General features: G+C 45.5%; 1 non-coding gene across 1 annotated transcript; it reads left to right on the forward strand.

Moving 5' to 3' along the window:
• The first annotated feature begins 381 nt into the window (after nt 1–381).
• TRNAY-GUA lies at nt 382–469 on the forward strand. The gene is given in 2 exon segments: nt 382–418; nt 434–469. It is a non-coding gene; the product is annotated as a tRNA-Tyr (tRNA).
• The last annotated feature ends 19344 nt before the right edge of the window (nt 470–19813 follow it).

The raw sequence follows: 19813 nt of genomic DNA on the forward strand, positions 1-19813 counted from the left end.
GCCACGCAAGGCACGCGCACAAACCTCACGCATACAGGTCGGTGAGCAAGGCAGCGCATGCTCTTCTTCTAAAACTGGAACAGCACAAGCATAAAATGGAGCATTTTGGCCTGCACTCTCCTGGCTTTTTATGCCCTCAGTTGCGATGTGACGGAGGGACAGTGACATCTCTGCAGCAGCATGGAGAAAGGCTAGCCATTGCGCCGAGAGACTCCCTCGCCTGCTCTGTGCGGCTGGATCTCTGCTCGCTTTTAAGCAGGAGAGAAAGATCACAGCTAGGGCCGGAAACACAAGCGAAAAGAGGGCACCAAAGATCCTTTTCCTGGGACAGAGGTGTGACTGACCTGGGGTAGAGTCACAATGTTCAGCCAACCACCTGCCCCTTCGATAGCTCAGCTGGTAGAGCGGAGGACTGTAGGGCAAGACTATAGATATCCTTAAGCCGCTGGTTCAAGTCCAGCTCGAAGGATCTTGGCTGACTTTTTGGCTCCCTTCACAGAGCAGAACGCCTTTGGCGTCAGTTTCCACCCCTCACCCCCCAACGGAGCCCTTCAGTTCAGTCAGGGGTAGGTTCCCTGTGACCTTGAGAGCATAGTTGTCAGGATGGCTGAGCGGTCTAAGGCGCCACCGAGAGTTGAAGCGACCTCGTGAGACTTCAACTCTCGATGGCCATTTTGAATCTGCGCCGAGACAAACGGGCAGGTAGGCAAAACCTGCCCGGCTGCCCGGCCATGTCGAGTACATGTCTGGGTAAAACCGGACATATGGTAAACCTAGCCTTTTTCAGGGCAATACCTTACCTTGGTGCAAACAGCATTTCCTGGGGTTGCAGAATGCTGAAGCCGTAAGGGTCCAAGGCTACCTCAGTGAAACAGAGAGCCTGCTCAAACTGCCTTTCTCATATGGCAATACCCTTACCTTGTTGGAAGAAGGAGTGCAGTGCACTTCTAGCCATTCCGTTCCACCCCACTCCCTATCGTATCTCCCCTCAGCCGCCTCATGTCCAAGCTGAAGAGCCCTAGCCTCTTTAGCCTTTCCTCACAGGGAAACTGGCCCGGTCCCCTCTATCATTTTCGTGGCCAGACAGGTGGCATCAGCTGACCCTGGCATTGGGATTTCAATAACCATTTCTGCCCTTAGTGTCAGACACTCGCTGGCTGTCCATAGCTGCTTGTGTTCAGCGTGTGCTTGATCAATAAGACGAACTGAAGCTTCACTTCCAGGTAGTGAAGGATGAGACATGCTGCTACACCGCCGACCAGCTCTACCAGATGTACAACACACCACAAAACAAGCTGTACTTGATATTTTTGAGACCCATACTGCAGGAAGTCAACCAAGTGAATAAGCTGTTTCAGTCTGATAGAGCAAGCCCTGTCCGTTTGCTCGACGAGCTGATGACATTGTATCGCACCATGCTGCTACGACTTGTGAGACCGACCACATGCACATCGTGGGGAGCAACTCTGTTGTATGATTTGAAAGACAGGTCTAAGCATCTACCGCTGGCAGCGATGAACTTTGGTATCGAATTCCAGTTGGCGCTGGACTCTTATGACTCTGGAATGGAACCCGCATCTGTAGAACACATTAAAGAACGCTGTAGAAATTACCTATTTGAACTTCTGAGGGAAATGCGTCAGAGGCTACCGTCAAATGTCCACCTGCTAGAGTCTCTGTCAGATCTTTCTCCATCTGTTGTCCTTGGAGCCCTGAAACCACAGCTGTCGAAATTGTCATTCCTACCTCTGTATAACGGTCGTATTGGAGATCTGGAGCAACAGTGGCTGTGGATCAGCACAGTGTTATGGCCAATCTACAGTGACAATGAGATTGAGCAGTTTTGGGGGACTTTAGCAAATCACATAGATGCTACAGGAGATCATGACTTCCTCCCATAGGCACCCATAAGAGGCTTGGACAGGCTAAGCCTCCCCTGCTGTGCTCTGAGGGGTTTAAATTGTTGATTTACCTCTATCCTCACAGCAGGAGCTGCAGTGAAAGCCCTCTAGCCTTGTCCAGTTGTAGAAATTGGTTTATGGTTTGTTTACCTTACTGCTGGGAGAACGGGGGAGGGGGGGTTGGCTGGAAGTGTCCTGGGTTGCCAGGGAGATATTTAACGAGGATGACTTCCTGACCTGTACTGAGGACAGATAGCAGCAGAATCATACTGGGCCAGCATGATCAGAAAAACTCACCAGACAAAAAGGTAGAAAAGATCATTTTATTTTCATTATAGTGTTTGGAATATGTCCACTTTGAGAATCAGGTGCTCAACATTAAAAGTTTATATTTATTTACTTATTTATGGCATTTTATCCCACATTAAACATGAATTAGAGTGTTTTATGGCTCAACATGAGAATTGTGATGATATGATCCCTTGTTTCATATTGTTAATGGTCTGCATTTTCCGTATGGGTGGTATATTGGTGTATTAGGTTCTGCCCAGTGTAATATTTATGGTACAGTAAGGTTCTGAGTGTGTTTTTGCACAAAGTTGTGCATAGTGTTTTGCAGTTCAGCGATTGTGCTTAGAATATGCTTTGAGCAACCACTTTATTCTTTGACATATGATACATATCTAATAGCTAAATTTAATAAAAGGTATTAATTGTGATTATTTTATTTTTATTTATTTATTTTTTCTCTGTGTTATCAGACAATTATGTATATAAGCTCCGCCCCTGGCTCTACCCCCTAACCCCACCCCCTTTAGCCTCCCCAAACAGTTGGGCCACCGACCGCCTATGCTTCCTCCTGCTGGGGAATTTTGCCCTATGTATGTTGGCTTTGCCTTTCAGCAATGCAGCTGTGGAAAGAACCTTTTCTCAGATGAATCTTATCAAGACAAAACTGAGAAACAGGATGCGACAAGGCACTCTGGAAGCCGCAATCAGTTTGTTCCTACAGATCGGATGCTGAGTTTATTCACGTCTGATATCTATGCGAGTACAGGCCAGGCCCAGGAGGAGGAGGAGAAGGAAGACGCAATATTGATACCCGACGATGACGATTGTGCACCTTCCGGCAGCGGAGTTTCCAGGCCGTAAGAGCCCGGTGAGTACTGTGTTTGGAGGGGGTGGGTAGCCTGACTGACCATTGGGTGAGACAGTTCCATTTTCATCTGTTTCAGTGTAGTTCTAACTGTTCCATCCTAATCTGTTTCTTTTTCTCTTTCAGTTTCAGTGTTCCTGTGCCTGTTCCTGCCTTGGTGATGGACAGTGATGGTCCTGTTCCTGTCCCTCTGGCCATCAGCAGGAACAGCAGGGCAGTTTCAGGAAGAGGAAGATTGGGGCAGGGGCAGGCCTCAGTGTGTACCCTGTTCCTGGGCCTGCCTCAGTCTTCTGTTCCTGGCCTGGGCCTACCTCAGTCAGCATTGCGGCTTGTGTTTCCAGGTGCGCTGCTTGTGTTTACAGGTGCTCTGCTTCTATTTTTTCAGGTGCTCTGTTCCTGCCTCAGTTGGCATCCTGTTCCTGTTGCCTCAGCATTTCCTGTCAGGATCTTCTTGATACTTAAGCTAAGTTCTTGCTTATTTTTATTTATTTTATTTTTGTTACATTTGTACCCCACGCTTTCCCACTCATGGCAGGCTCAATGCGGCTTACATGGGGCAATGGAGGGTTAAGTGACTTGCCCAGTGTCACAAGGAGCTGCCTGTGCCTGAAGTGGGAATTGAACTCAGTTCCTCAGTTCCCCAGGACCAAAGTCCTAACCACTAGGCCACTCCTAATCCACTCAAAAATGTAATTTGAAAAGTATATACATATATTCTCGAGTTCCTCATGAATATGCATGATTTTCTCATGAATATGCACGATTCCTCAGGAATATTAACTTTGGGCTCCTTTTGGGCTTCTTTTGGCCACAGATTGGGCTGGAAAGTTTTTTGCAATCTGGCAGCCCTGGTTTGGGAACCACTGTACTAGCCTCTTTAGCTGACTGGTCACACCTTCATGCTGGGCCTGGACAGCACTTTGTTGAATGCTGCTGAGAGAATGTGGAGCACCTTCTAACTGCTTGAGGCACAGGAAGCTGGGTCAACAATTAACTATTCCATGAACAAGGTGAGCAAGAGCTCTTATCCCTAAGAGACAATGAGCGAATTGAAGTTTACCAAAGAAACCATTTATTTATAGACTGCAAAATTATTGAGTAATTAGAAGGGTGCGTTCACCAAACCAAAACAGCAAGTAAATGATGACTGAGCGAGGGAGGAGGGTGCAAACCCAAGTCATTTCATGAAAGAAAGACTTCAGCCCAGCTTCCTAATGCTCACACGTTTGGATCTGCAGCCCAGAAGTACCCAAAATAATGTCCCGCCTCTCTGAGGTGAGGTGTGTCCTGCATTTTATTTTTAATCTGTGTTTCCTCTTCAAAGGTGAGAGAGACATAAGACTAGCACGGCTATATATCATTGAATCCATATTAAAAGCCAGCGGTGAGCGTTATTTTTAAATGCCAACTGCAGCAGTTTAAACAATACTTATATTCAGCATCACTAAACCTTAGTTGGCGGCATTGGCGTAGCTAGGGAGGCTGTCACCCGGGGTGGGGTGGTTCGCCGTTGCACCCCCTCCCCCCGGGTGCAGCACGATGACATACCCCCCCCCCTCGGCGCATCAACCCCCCCCCCAGTGCCCACCCTCTTCCGTCCAACCAGCTCCCTACCTTTAAAAAATATCGGAATCCGAAGCGAGGCGCAGTGCCTCGCGCCTGCACATAAAAGAAATGTGCACCGTCTCATCGGGCCTTCCCTCGCTCTGTCTGTCCCGCCCTCTGCTGATGCAACTTCCTATTTCCGCAAGGGCGGGACAGACAGCGAGAGAAGGCCCGATGAGACGTGCACATTTCTTTTACGTGCAGGCGCGAGGCGCTGCGCCTCACTTCGGATTCCGATATTTTTTTAAAGGTAGGGAGCTGGTTGGACGGAGGAGGGTGGGCACTGGGTAGGGGGGGAGGTGTCGATGCGCCGAGGGGGGGAGCTGGCAGGGAGCACCCCCCCCCCCCGAGCTGACACCTGGGGCGGACCGCCCCTCCCGCCCCCCTTGCTACGCCACTGGTTGGCGGTACTGAATACATACAAAGAGCGCTCACTGCCAGCGGTTACATATATGTACTGAAAATCAAGGAAGCAATCAGGTCAATATGTGAAAAGAGAATAATTAATTGTATTTCAGGGGCCTCTGAATAGTAATGTCTTATTAGATCTCTGAGGTAATTTTACAAAGGGACCTAGGCTACATACCACAAATACATAAGCATATTTGTGTAGTTTGAAGGGGAAGCAGAAACTTCTACAAGCAGGACTACACACAGAGAATCAGAGCATAGGGGTTAAATCTCACATTAAAGAGTCTAATTGCTTCTTTTGACTTACAGGACAGCTGAGAAAAAGAGGTGCTTTAGTAGGTCTTTTTTGAATTTCTTTTAAGGGGTACTAAAATCTCCTACAATTGAAGTGTGGCTGAGAACGATGTGTCACCAAAACCTTGCTCCTATTACAATATTTGCTTCCTTCCAGACAACCTGATCAGTGGCAATGAGAACTACATTGATGAAATAGTTGAGGTGTCAAGGAACTCCAAAAGAGGGGACGGTGAAACTGTACTGAAAGATAACAGCTGGACACAGATTAGCAAAGTCTGCTTAGCTGACATCCTTTCCTTGAAGAACTAGTATGCAGCACTGGAAGTGAAGGAGGCAAGAACATCCCGGGAACTGGAACTCGAAAAGCCCCCAAGTTACCATATCAGTAACCATTAGGAATCTAAAGGTAGTGGTGGTTGATAGCTCCCTTCTGAGGAATACAGAAGCATCCATTTTGCCCCCTGTAGCTATCCCACTGGTCTTGAGTGTGAGCTGTGTGATATTTATGCTGAAAGAAGCTATAGAGTGAAAAATACAGGATGGTCTGGGAGTTGTGATATCTGCCTGATGATCTAAGACGTTATAGAGAATTTGCCAAGACTCATCAAGCCTATTAACAATTATCTGATGCTGCTCATCCATGTTGGCACAAAGGATACTGTTAGGTATCCCACTGTAAGTATCAAAAGTAACTATATGGATCTGGAGGAGAGGGTAAAACAGACAAGTGCACAGGTGGTGTGCTCCTCAATCCTTCCTGTCACGGTAAAGGCCAGTGCAGTGAAGCTTACATTCTGCAGATAAAAGGTATGGTTGCATGGATACTGTTGTTCGCCTCCTGCTGGTGGAGCAATAATATTACAAGTTAAGAAAATGGTTGTTAACAAGTCGAGGTCAGTGGTAATGGGTTTCCCAGTAAACTCAACAGCATGCAGGGAAATTAACATTAAAAATGTATTTGTTATCACACTAATAATTAAAAGTTAAAAAAAATATATCATTCTAATTCAGTCAAAGAAATATCAATTTCTACATTCCTTTTCCAGAATTTTAACATTCTGACATCGAATAACACCACTAAAACAGTTTTTAGATAACTGTAACTCTTTTTCAATTAAACACTGACACCCTTCTCAAGGTGTGCATACTTAGAGTAAAAGGAAGTAGTCAATTAGCTTTAGTAGTCCAATTCTCTGTTTGCAGGAATAGCGTTGGTCGGCTTTGAAGATCTTCAGGTCTTAGGTCTTCTTGACTCTTCTTCCTCTTTTCTTTCCTACTGTAACTTTAAATAAATCAATAATGAAAACCCCATCTACCTTGCGTGTGTACCCTTTAATGTGTCCTGCTTCAGCTTATCTTTATTTGTATTTCTGTCTACCTTTTCACTTAAAAAGAACAGAAAGTTGTGAATCCCTAAACTAATTATCCCGCCCCTCAGTATTTTTCACTCTATAGTTCCTTTCAGCATAAATATCATGCAGCTCACACTCAAGACCAGTGGCGTAGCTATGGGGGGGGGGCACGGGGGCTTGAGCCCCCCAAAATGGATCCAGGGGGCCCCTGATTCTCTCTCGCTGTGTGCAAGTTCAGTTTTAGTGAAACTGAGCACATGCGACACTTCGCGCATGCTCAATTTCATTAAAATCGAGCATGCACAATGTGAAGGGAAGAAAGGCAGGCAATGTAAGGAGAACAGTGCTGGAGAAACGCTTCAGTGGCATTGCGGTGGGCAGGGGCATAGCTATGTGGGGCCACAGGGGCATGGGTCCCCACAGATTTAGTCCTGGCCCCCTCCACTTTCAACCCCCCCCCCCATGCTGCCACCACCGCAAGGTACCTTTGCTGGCGGGGGTCCCCAATCCTCGCCAGCCTTAGTCTTCTTCAGTGCTGGTCTCCGGCGCATTCGCTGATCTGTGCAGTGAGTTCTGACGTCCAGCATGTCCTTTAAGTGAAACAGAGCAAAGGTAACTTGCGGTAGCGGTGGTGGTGGGGAGGTCAAAAGTGGCAGTGGACGGTCGTCGTCATCGGGGGTTCAAAAGTGGCGGGGAAAGCCGGCTAAAATGTGCCTCCTCACCTTGGGCTCTGGATCCCCCTCCCGCCGAGGTCTGGCTACGCCCCTGGCGGTGGGGGGTGGAGCAGCAGGGAGGTGGGCCAAAATATCCCCCCTCCTTTTGGACTCTGCCGGCCCCCACTTTGAGGTCTGGCTACACCCCTGCTCAAGACCCAGACACACTATCCTTACTAATAGTTAGCTCTGGAACCCCTGTTCTCTCATTGACACTGTTTCCTCAGTTTCACACACTACCAGGGGCGTAGCCAGACCTCGGCAGGAGAGGGGCCCAGAGCCCAAGATGGGGGGGCACTGTTTAGCTGCCTCCCCCCACTGCCACTTTGGACCCGCCTGCGGCCGCAACCGCCACCGCCACCGCCACCTGCCCCACCGCCGCATCAGGTACCTTGTTTGCTGGCGGGAGTCCCTAATCCCCGCCAGCCGAAGAGTCTTCTTCAGCGCCAGTCGACTCCGGTGTCTTCATGGTGTGATCATCTGTTTCTGATGCTTTACGTCCTGCGCCATGCATGTAGCCCCGTGCAGGATGTAAGGCATCAGAAACAGATGATCACACCACGAAGGCACCGGAGTCGACCGGCGCTGAAGAAGACTCTTCGGCTGGCGGGGATTGGGGACCCCCGCCAGCAAACAAGGTACCTGATGCGGCGGCAGGGCAGGCGGCGGCGGCGGGGGGGGGGGGGGGGTCAAATGTAGAGGGGGGCCAGGGCGTAATCTGTCCCCACGTAGCTACGCCCCTGGGAAGAAGAGGATAGAGCAAACAGCACTACCTTGCTTCTCCAACACCTGATCCCTCCCTTTTCAAAATTTGTGATCTCCAATTTGAGAAACAGAGCATTTTATGCAAGATTTGTGAAAACAGTGGTGTGCACTGCCCTTGCATGTGTCCTGATCTCTCTTTAAAAGCTATGTAATAATTAATCAGTGGCACAGGGCAGTGTTTTTACACCTTCATGCTTTTGACACTCAGTAATTACAGAACTCTATAGACTTTGATCAAGCAGTAATAAAAAAAAATTCCACTGAGCAGACTTATATTATATGGTTGCTAGCTGGTAGAAGTCCAGCCTAAGTAGTTATAAAGCTCAGGTGCTCTCATTTGCATAGCTCAGAAACTTGGCAGAAATTGTCTATGCAAATGTGCACTTTGCAAGGTTTATGTAAATTGGCTTGACCATTTCTTTATTAGAGAAACGCACAAGGACATTTGCTTTTCTTGTGTGTGACAATAAAAGAACTCCTTAACAAAGTCAGTTTTTCAGTACTTATTTTAAGGTCTCCCACCTATGACATATGGTCCAAGAGTTAACATTGCTGGATCTTGCATATAAAATTTGTATTTTTTTTTTTTTGTTGGGGGGGGGGGCACGGGGTGCCAGAATGCACCCAGGTGGCTACCCAGTAATCTGAAAAAGTAAGGCTTATAATGAAGTAGCTCTTCTGTAACACTGTACAGTGAATTTTCACCCCTTTAACAACACAGAACACCTTTCTTTCTTTGTTTCCTGCCTCCTCTGTGATGAAAGTCACTGTACCTGGAAAAAATGAACTTCAGAATTATGACTCAGGGGAGCAGTTCCATCTATGTTACAGGAGAAAGACACAAGGGAGCCCTTTTACAAAGGTGCACTGAAAAATAGCCTGTGGTTGTGTAGACGCATGTTTTGGGTGCGCACAGAATCATTTTTCAGCGCACCAGTAAAGAAGTCTTTGTAAAATTTTTGCCGAAAATGGATGTGCAGCAAAATGAAAATTGCCGCGCATCCATTTTGGGTCTGAGACCTTACCTCTAGCTATTGACCTCGCGGTAAAGTCTCACGTGGTAACTGTGGTAATGGTCTATGTGCGTAAAATGCCAATTACCACCTGCACACCAGAAAATAAAAATATTTTCCAGTGCACATAGTGACAGCATATCAAAAATGAAATTACCGCTAGGGCCACACTTGGCATGCATACAGGGCTTAGGAAAAGGGACTTGGTATGCTGCCTTTCTGAGGTTTTTGCAACTACATTCAAAGCAGTTTACATATATTCAGGTATTTATTTTATACCTGGGACAATGGAGGGTTACGTGACTTGCCCACAGTCACAAGGAGCTGCAGTGGGAATTGAACCCAGTTCCCCAGGATTAAAGTCCACTGCACTAACCACTAGGCTACTCTCCAAGATGAATGATATGGGGAGGGGCATTCACTTATTGGATAAGATATAATTTTCCCCTTTTCTTTTCCTTCAGATTAATTTCTAATTCCCTTTCTCTCTCTTTTCCCTTCCTCCACTCACAGCTTGACCTCCCTTCCTTCCTTCCTTCCTTCCTTCCCTCCCTCCCTCCCTCTCTCCATCTTAGCCCCTGGTCTGCTCCCTTTCTTTACCACCTCCCTTCCCCTGATCCTATTACTGGTCACTTCTCATTCCCTTGCCCCACCTCAGCACAACCTCCAGCCCTCTCTCTCTCTCTCATTCTCACCTGTCTCTTGCTGATTCAAAGTCCTCTCTCCACCCTCCACCCTAAGGCCCAATATTTGTCATCACCCTCAGTAATCCAAAATACCCCCTTCCTCTCCCACTGATCGGCAATAGAAGAACAGTGCTTCATATCTATGTTAGGTCGTTCTACTGTGCAGGTCCAGTTTTGAGGCATGAACTGTGTGGTACCCAAAGATCTCATAAGATACCTGGGGTACCACATGGTTCATTGTAGTATTTATTTTCTCCAGTATGGTTCATATTGTGAAAGTGACCTCATGTGACATGGAGGCAAAACTTTACTGTCCTCAAGATGGATACCAGATCGAATTGTGGGTGGAGTAGGTGTGAAATCAGGGAGAATGGGGATTAGGAGACCCTCTAGCATATCTGGTCTTTCTGGAGAGATGTACAGAATTAAAATTGTGGGCTCGATGCTCCCTAATACCGGACCTGGAGAAATGTGCTCTGAATGTGAGGATGAAGGGCATCACAGCCACAGTATATACAAATAACAACTGAGTAAAGTGAAAATGGAATGAGAGAGAACAGACAACAGAGTATAAGACTAAGTTTACTAACAGTGTGTTGAAGTTAAATTTGAAGCATTCAGTTTATTTTGGGTTTATTGACACAGCGGATGTACATAAGAGTGGGATCCTCTTCTATATCAACACTGTTTACAAGGATATTTCATCTGAGAAGTGGCATCTCTGCAGATAAGTGAAATTTACATTTGTATGACTGTTTATTTATTTAGATTTTGCTCACACCTTTTTCAGTGGTAGCTCAAGGTGAGTTACATTGGATATTTCTCTGTCCCAGGAGGGCTCACAATCTAAGTTTGTACCTGAGGAAATGGAGGGTTAAGTGACTTTCCCAACATCACAAGGAGCAGCAGTGGGATTTCCACCTCTGGATTGCAAGACAGGTGCTCTAACCACTAGGCCACTCCTCCACTCCTTATCTTTAAAGATCTAATGATTTTAGGCAGGGAGGATGGACTTAGTGTGATGATGTTTGAGGAGTGCATTATGGAGGAGATGGATCCTGAACCATGTTTGGTATGATGCTCTTATCTGAGCACTATTATAATATTAATATTAATAATAAATCAATGAGAGTACTACAAAACATTTCTAAATAAAGGGTTTTTTTAATAAAAATTTTGGTTTCTGTATAATTGATTGTAATTAGTTAAGGAAACTGGATATATTGTTACCCCTTATAATTAATAGTGAAAAGTTAAAATTTAATGCCAAGAAATGCAGAGTGAAGGTGCAGAAACCCAAAACAGATATACTGGATAGGGGAGGACAGATTAGAAAGCTCGACTCAGGAGAGGGACCTTAGGGTGATGGTGTCCGAGGATCTGAAGGTGAAGAAACAATGCGACAAGGTGGTGGCTAACCAGAAGAAGAAAGGAGATGTTGATGCCCCTCTACAAGTCATCAGTGAGGCCCCACTTGGAGTATTGTGTAAAGTTTTGGAGGCTGTATCTTGCTAAGGATGTAAAAAAATTTGAAGTAGTGCAAACAAAAGCTACAAAAATGGTATGGGATTTGTGTTGCAAGACATACGAGGAGAGACTTACTGACCTGAATATGTATACTGGAGAAAAGGAGAACCAGGGGTGATATGATAAAGACAATCAAATATTTGAAAGGTATTAATCCGCAAACAAACCTTTTCTGGAGATGGGAATGCGGTAGAACTAGAAGACATGAATTGAGGTTGAAGGGGGGTAGACTGAGGAATATTGTCAGGAAGTATTTTTTTCAGAGAGGGCGGTAGATACTTGGAATGTCCTCCCACAGGAGGTGGTGGAAATGAAAACGGTAGCAGAATTCAAAAATATGTGGGATAAACACAAAGGAATCCTGTTTAGAAGGAATGGATCCATAGAAGCCACACTGGTAATTGGGAAGCAAAGCCATTGCTGGGCAGACTTCAATGGTCTGTGCCCTGAAATTGGCAAGAACAAATCAAGGACAGGTATACATATAAAGTATTACATACAATGAGTTTATCTTGTTGGGCAGACTGGATGGACTGTACAGGTCTTTATCTGCCGTCCTCTACTATGTTACTATGGGGCTCATTTTCAAAGCACTTAGCCTTACAAAGGGCCAGATGCACTAAACTTTACGAGCCAATAACGAGCCAGTAACGAGCAAGTAGTAAACCCTGGCATGCACTAAATACTAATGCAAACGGAATGCAGATGAGCAAATTGTGTAGAAACCCTATTGAAATGAGATGCACTAAGCTTTTCCGCTTGCCCTAATGCTGGAAAACGCTGGGAAATCTAATGAAAGGTCTGTACCTCTCGTTGGGGCTGCGCGGGCTTGGAAAACTTATAAAATGTAAAAAAAAAAATCGGGAGGGGGCAAAAATGACCAAGTACTTGTCAGGAGCGTCCTTTATGGATATCCTTTATGGACAGCCTTGCCCCCCCCCCGAGGTCGCCGCCACTTCCCACTCCCCTCTCCCCCCTGCATTGAAATCAGAACTTTACGCAACCCAGGCCCCCCTCCCTTCCTTCCTTCCTTCCTTCCTTCCTTCCTTCCTTAAAATGACAGCTTCCCCGCCATCCTCCGCCCCCCTGTGGCCCCGCCCCCGCCGCCCCCCATGAGGTTGTCTCCACCTCCACCCGCCCCCTTCTATCTGCCACCGGGCCCTCACAGTGCCTCTCACCTCCGTGTGAAGGCGCTGCACCGGCAACAACAGCTGATCGCCTCTCCGGACTTCCCTCCTTTCCTCCCTGGCCCGCCCTCATCTGACGTAAATGGGGCGGAGGATGGCGGGGAAGCTGTCATTTCAAGGAAGGAAGGGAGGGAGGGAGGGAGGGGGGCCGGGACTGCGTAAGGTTCTGATTTCAATGCAGTGGGAGGGGTGAGCGGGGAGCGGTGGTGGCGGCGACCTCGGGTGGGGGGGGGCAAGGACGTCCATAAAGGGTGTGGTTTTTTTTAAACGTCCTTGGCAGGCGCAGAGCAGCCAGCACAATGCTTGGCTGCTCTGTGCATGCTCTACCGGCCGATTATCCGACGGTTTTACGAATGATTAGAGAATGCAAGTGAGCTGCAATGAGCAGCTCATTTGCATTCCCTTTTGCTTCATGCATAGCCGTTCCCTACCGATTCGCTATGGAATTTGGTATGGAACAGCTCTAACGACGACTTTAGTGCATCCCCCCCAAAGTTCCATAGTAACCTATGGAACTTTGTAAGGCTAAGTGCTTTGAAAATACACCTCTGTGTTAGCCAGATGCAAATAATTGTTTGTTAGCATACAATTATTGATGATTAACAGCTTGTTAGCTAATTAAGTTGCACACAGATCTCAGAAGTGTGACCAAATTTGGGCACATAAATCTGGATACCTTATATAGAATCCGGGGGATAATCTTTTCCCTGCTCTAAATCTACCCATGTTGCCACTCACTTTTTTATTCGCTTTACATTTAGGAGTTTAGTGAAATTTTAAGTATAAATATATGCACTCAGCTTAGAAGCATAAATCCTTTCAATATCCAGCCTTACATTGTCTAGCTTTTATTTTAAGTAAAGCCTCTGCAATGTCAGCCAGACCTGCATCTCGGTTTGTGCAACTACTTAACTGATAACCAATGTTATGACACATGGATTTATTTGGAGGGTTTAAAAAATGCATCAGTGTATTTGAATGAATTCAATCTGTATGCAAAACATGCCACACCCATTATATATCATGGAGGCATGGACCTCCAGCAGGCCTCTGGCAATGGCTTCTGGTCACCATTTGATTTGCAGGCAGATGAGGATGGACTCTTGATGAACTAACCACTTGTAACCACTCGCCTCCACCTACCCTCCTCTCCTCCTTCCTGTACACATTAATTGATTTGATTTGCTTACTTTATTTTTTGTCTATTAGATTGTAAGCTCTTTGAGCAGGGACTGTCTTTCTTGACTATCTTTGTGCAGCGCTGTGTATGCCTTGTAGAGCTATAGAAATGCTAAATAGTAGTAGTAGTAGAAAGGAAAAAGACAGTATTTTGAAGCTCTTATGACAGTGTAATATATAATCATTACATAAAATGTTGTGTTTAATGTCAAAATGACAGCACATAGATCGAACATTTCAGCACGCAGTGATCTGGACTGGGTGCTGTTAGCTGCACACCTGTTCGGCCCGCTAATTTCCCCATATTGCTGCATTGTCATGTCAAACCCCCTCATCTCTCGTTTAGTGCAATAGGATGGAGGTATTTCCATGGCAGAGCATTTGGTGTTTACATGGCCTGATCATTTGTCTGCCTTTCGTAGCTGGTGACATGACTTTTAGGAAAGTCATTTGGCTTATTTGTGACTTTCACAGGCCATTATGACAGTTTCAATGAAAAGTTATGATGTATCTCATTGGACAAGAAAATAAACATAAGCTATAAAACACAAAGAGAAAGTTCTGGAAATGTCTGCTTAATCACAAATCAAAATGCTAATGTTACCATTTGAAAATAGGGATACATTTTATATCAGAATCAAAGATGCCAGCTGTACTCAAAAGAGAAACAGATTGCTGATTTATTCAAGAGGCATTTTTTTCAACCAGTATTCAAAAATATACCACATAGGTCCATGGTTAGTTTATACACCTACCCCTGAGACAATACCCGCTCAATTTGACCTGTGCTAATGTCATCAAAAGTTTCAATATTGATAGTATTATATACACAGATCATTTTTCAAATGGTGGGTATGATAACACAGGGATTATGTTTGAATATTTAGAGCCGCATTATTTTCCAAACCTAACCAATTAGAACTGCAGATGATAATTCTCCTAAATATAAGCCAGACAAAATGTATCCAACTAGATTCAGGCCTGCTATTTGTGTGAATGCAGTTCTGTGGGCAAATTTAGTCACTCCATACTGACAGGCTTCTCGATTGCCTCCAGAGCCACCTTTCTTCTAACCAGCTGAATTTACGAATAGTGCAGCCAAGTTCAGGGCTGCTGAGAGACTGAGCTGGGTCCCCCCCCCCCCCCCACTGCCGCCTCCCCCAATTGCTACTACTTTCGCCTCCCTCTCCTGCTCCCAGGCCACCGGAGCCGCAGTCCCCAGTCTCCACCTGCCTACCCTCAGCTCCGTTGACAGCCCCTTTCTGTGTGCCACTGGGCCCCCTGCATTAAAAAAAAAAATCTCTAAATCGGCAGCACAGCAGCAGCAGCAAGCAGCGCCTCACCTCTGTGTGAAAGCGGCAGATCGCCTCTCCTCGGGCCTTCCCTCACTGTGCCCCGCCCTCGCGGAAACAGAAAGTTACATTAGATGAGGGCGGGACACAGTGAGGGAAGGCCTGAGGTGATCTGCCGCTTTCACACAGACACGAGGTGCTGCGCTGCCAATTAGAGATTTTTTTTTTAATGCAGGGGGCCCAGTGGCAGACAGAGGGGGGCTGTCAACGGAACTGAGGGTAGGCAGGTGGAGACTGAGGACTGCAGCGCCGGCGGCCTGGGAGCAGGAGGAGAGAGACCCCGGCGCCGGGCCCCCCTTGGAGGCCCGGGCCCGGGGAATTTTGTTCCCCTGCCCCCCCTCCCCCGGCGGCCCTGGCCAAGTTACCCAGTTCTAAAAGCAAGATTTTAGGCCAGTCCAGGCTTCCTGGCACTTCTATCCTGGTGCATCATGGGAGCTGTAGCATGGATTTCAGTAGAAGATTATGGGACTATAAATACCACACCAAAAGTTTTCCCTGCAGGAACTGGGTAATTTGGCATCTCTGTGTAAATCGTTTGATTTCGGGGCCGTTTTACTATGCTGCGACAAGCACTAGCGCGTGCTTACTGCAGCAAAAAAGTGCTTACCATGGGGTGCTCTCAGATGCTTTCCACACACTAAAAAATACTTTATTTTGTAGCGCTGGGTCTGGGCAGAGAGTAGACGTGTTCTGCGCTAATCAGTTAGCACAGCTACACTGCCACGTGCTAACCGATTACTACCTACGAAATAGGTGATGATAGGGGCTCATGTGCTAATGACCACGTTAAAGGGAAAATTAGCGTGTGGCCATTAATAGAGAAAATAGGGTTTTCGGCTGTTTTACTGCTGCAGTAAAAATGGCCTCAGTGCGCAGAAAATACCTGCGTAAGGGCATGCCGAGGCCACCTTTTACCGCAGTTTGGTAAAAGGTCCCCTTTATTTTTATTCAGATAGGGCTAGATTCTATATATCATGCCTAAAAAAAAAATCGGCTGTGAAAAGAATACCCCTAGGCGTATTCTATAAACCGCACCTAATTTTAGGTGCAGTTTATAGAATACACCTAGGCATATTTTGTGGCGCAGTTTATAGAATACGCCTACTGGTGACTAAATGTAGACATGGCCAGTTATGCCAAGTGAAACTTGGTGTAAATTCCCATGCCTAATTAAGGCACAGAGCGGGCATTTTCTGTAACACTGCACATAAATTTTAGGAATGCCCATGTCCGGCCCATGCTCCTCCAATGACCACACCCACTTTTGGGGTCCACGTGGTAGAATTTACGTGCTCCAGTTTATAGAATACACATAGCAAGTTGTGTGTGTGAATTCTAAAAATTGCTTGTTAAGTAGCAAGTATCAGCGCTGATTGGCTTGTTAACCAATTAAGTTGCGTGTGCAAATCCAGAATACGACTGGATTCTGGCCCACACAACTCAAGTTGCACTAAATAGAATTTGGGGGATAATGTCTAAAGGTAGCCAGATAAACACTTGGGAAACCACTTCATAGAAAGCATTATCTTGACTTTAAATAGGTCATGCTCAGCATGTGAGAAAAACTGTAACATACTGGATAGATTGAATCTATTGAGGCCTGAAATTATTTAGAGTTGCCCCTTTTTTTATGAGGGCTGCCCAAGAAATAAACTCAGAGGTTCCATTGCAGAGCACACATGGGCCCCAGCATTTGGGGTTCAAATGGACAGTCTCATCAAAAAGGACATTATAGGAAAGATTATCTGTGGCATAAGTTGGTTAAACCTTGACAGTTAAAAATGGCCTCCCTCTGACTGGCTAAAATTAAGCAGCTAAGGAGCCCTTTTACTAAACCACATAAAGCATGAATTTGCTTAACCCAGGAAAAAAAGGCTTACCGCAAAAAATGTTAAAAGTGTTTTGGGGTAATTTGCCTGTCAGTGCACAGTAATTGCATGCTATTAATTTAAAAAAAAAATTGGGGGAGGCATGTTATGTGTGAGGAATGGGTATGGAAATGTTATGCAGTTTGCGCATTCACATTAGTGCATGCTAACTGGATAATGCTGACAATGCACGAGCACTTAGAGCGTCCTACAAAGGAGGCAGTAAATGCTCCCACATTAATATTTTTGCAAGTGTCCCCCCCCCCCCTACCCCTTCCCCTGCAGGAGTGGCCTAGTGGTTAGGGTGGTGGACTTTGGTCCTGGGGAACTGAGGAACTGAGTTCAATTCCCACTTCAGGCACAGGCAGCTCCTTGTGACTCTGGGCAAGTCACTTAACCCTCCATTGCCCCATGTAAGCCACATTGAGCCTGCCATGAGTGGGAAAGTGCAGGGTACAAATGTAACAAAAATAAATTAATGGAAAAAATTAGTGTGAAACCTGCAAAAAAGTATGTTTAAGATGGCCTCAATACTGCTGAATTAAAAATGGGCTTAGCTCATGCTAAGCCAAGATTGTGCCATATCTTAGTAAAAGGACTCTTAAATGTGCAAGGTGTGTAAATTTAGCCAAGTCAAATTATCTGAGAATCATTTACAGGATGTGTCACCACTGATATTTCACACTGAGCAGCTGAATTAAGCAGAAATCCACAGCTGCATAAGCAGCAGGCCTAAATCTAAACCAATTTATCCAACTAGATTGAGGAAATTTTTCAGTAAAAAACAAAAATCAGCTCTGCCAGAAAAAAATTGTGCAAGGATAATCCGTAAAAATTAAATGGTACTATTTGACGCTTTTGAATAACTGAAATTCTGCTTCGTCTGCTGACATCTGTTTGTAATCATCCACACAACGAGGCAGAAATAGCAACAGGGGTTGAAAAAACAAACCAAAAAAAGTGATATGAAAAAACTGACAAAATTGTTATAACCCCAGTCCTTTCTGTATACTGGCACTTCCAGTATTTCCAAACTATACTTGCCTATTTCAGCAGTCTGTAGCAGTTAGCTTTTCCTAACAACTGGGGGGTGCTAAACTCAACATCAATGGCACCTTCCTGGGCATAGGAAAGAAGTTTGACAAAAATGAGGATGCTGAAGCAGCCAGTGCAGCCAGAGCTGGCAAGTTACTTAACCCTCCATTGCCCCAGGTACAAATAAGGACCTGTATACAATATGTAAGCCGCATTGAGCCTGCCATGAGTGGGAAAGCGCGGGGTACAAATGTAACAAAAACAAAAAACAAGCACCTATGACAGCAATCTCATGATTCACAAGATGAGCAGAGCTTGCAGCACTGAGAAAGATGGCATCATACCATGCCAGGCACATTCCACTACTACTAATAATTTCTATAGTGCTACTAGACATGTGCAGCACTATACACATTATATACAGGTACTTTGTGTCCCTAGAGGGCTCACAATCTAAGTTTTGGTACCTGGGGCATTGGAGAGCTAAGTGACTTGCCCAAGATCACAAGGAGTCACAGAGGGAATCGAACCCAGGTTGCCAGAATCAAAGCCCACTACACTAACCATTAGGCCACTCCCCTTGCTTTCAGTTGGTTAGCGCAAATTAACCGTGCATACTATTTGCATATCATTATCTTTGAACGTTGCTCAGATCATTTTCTACACTGTTGTGCTATGGGGTTGTGCGTTGTGGGTATCGACCCACAAGATAGGTGCGAAGATGTGCCACAGCTTTACATCAGAGGTGGGGGTGAAGCCTTCAGGAAGTGCTGTTGGGTCACTGGATTTCATCAGAGGATCCTTCTCTGTGCTCCTATTGTTGGATTCTGCTGTGGGACCCCTCATTTCCTACTTACTCCACTGATCTATAGTATAAAATTTAAAGGATGATTCTATAACAGGGTGTCTAAGAAGAGGTTAAACAGAATATTAGCATAATTGGCTGAAAACACGTACAGTTAGGCATGACCACTTACACCAGCTAATGTAAATACACGTTTCGGTATTAGCCAGAATGTGCATATATTGTAGTATTTTATTTATTTATTTGTTACATTTGTACCCCACATTTTCCCACCTATTTGCAGGCTCAATGTGGCTTACATAATACTGTGAGGCGGTAGATTGTAAGCTCTCTTGAGCAGGGACTGTCCTTCCCCTTGTCTAAACTTGTACAGTGCTGCGTAACCCTGGCAGCGCTATAGAAATGCTAAGTAGTAGTAGTAGTAGTATCTACCTCCGGTGATGAAACAAATATACAGAGTAATGTTATAGTCAGTGAAATAAATATGTTACAGACACAGTAGGGAATCGTAGAGAAGAGGGGTTATATAGTGTTCACTGTAAGTTTTTGTTTGTTGTATTGCTGAGTTAAGCATTTAAGTTTGATCAGTAGGGTATGCCTTTTCAAATAAGTTGGTCTTTAATGATTTCCGGAAGCTGAGGTGGTCGTACGTTGCCTTTTCGGCTTTTGGTAGTGCATTCCAGAGTTGCGTACTTATATAGGAGAAGCTGGATCCATAAATTGATTTGTACTTAAGACCTTTGCAGCTAGGGTGGTGAAGATTTAAGTACGTTCGTGATGATCTAGTTGAGTTTCTGGTTGGCAGTTCTATGAGGTCAGACATATATCCCGGGACATCGCCATAGATAATCTTGTGGACCAGGGTGCAGAATTTAACTGCGTATTTGCACACTCTGCCCATGCAGAAGCCCAGTGGCAAAGTACTTGCTTGTCAATATTCTGTAAGAGATCACGATTAGCA

The sequence above is a fragment of the Microcaecilia unicolor genome, chromosome 2 (genome assembly GCF_901765095.1).
Source record: "Microcaecilia unicolor chromosome 2, aMicUni1.1, whole genome shotgun sequence".
Classification (NCBI taxonomy): domain Eukaryota; kingdom Metazoa; phylum Chordata; class Amphibia; order Gymnophiona; family Siphonopidae; genus Microcaecilia; species Microcaecilia unicolor.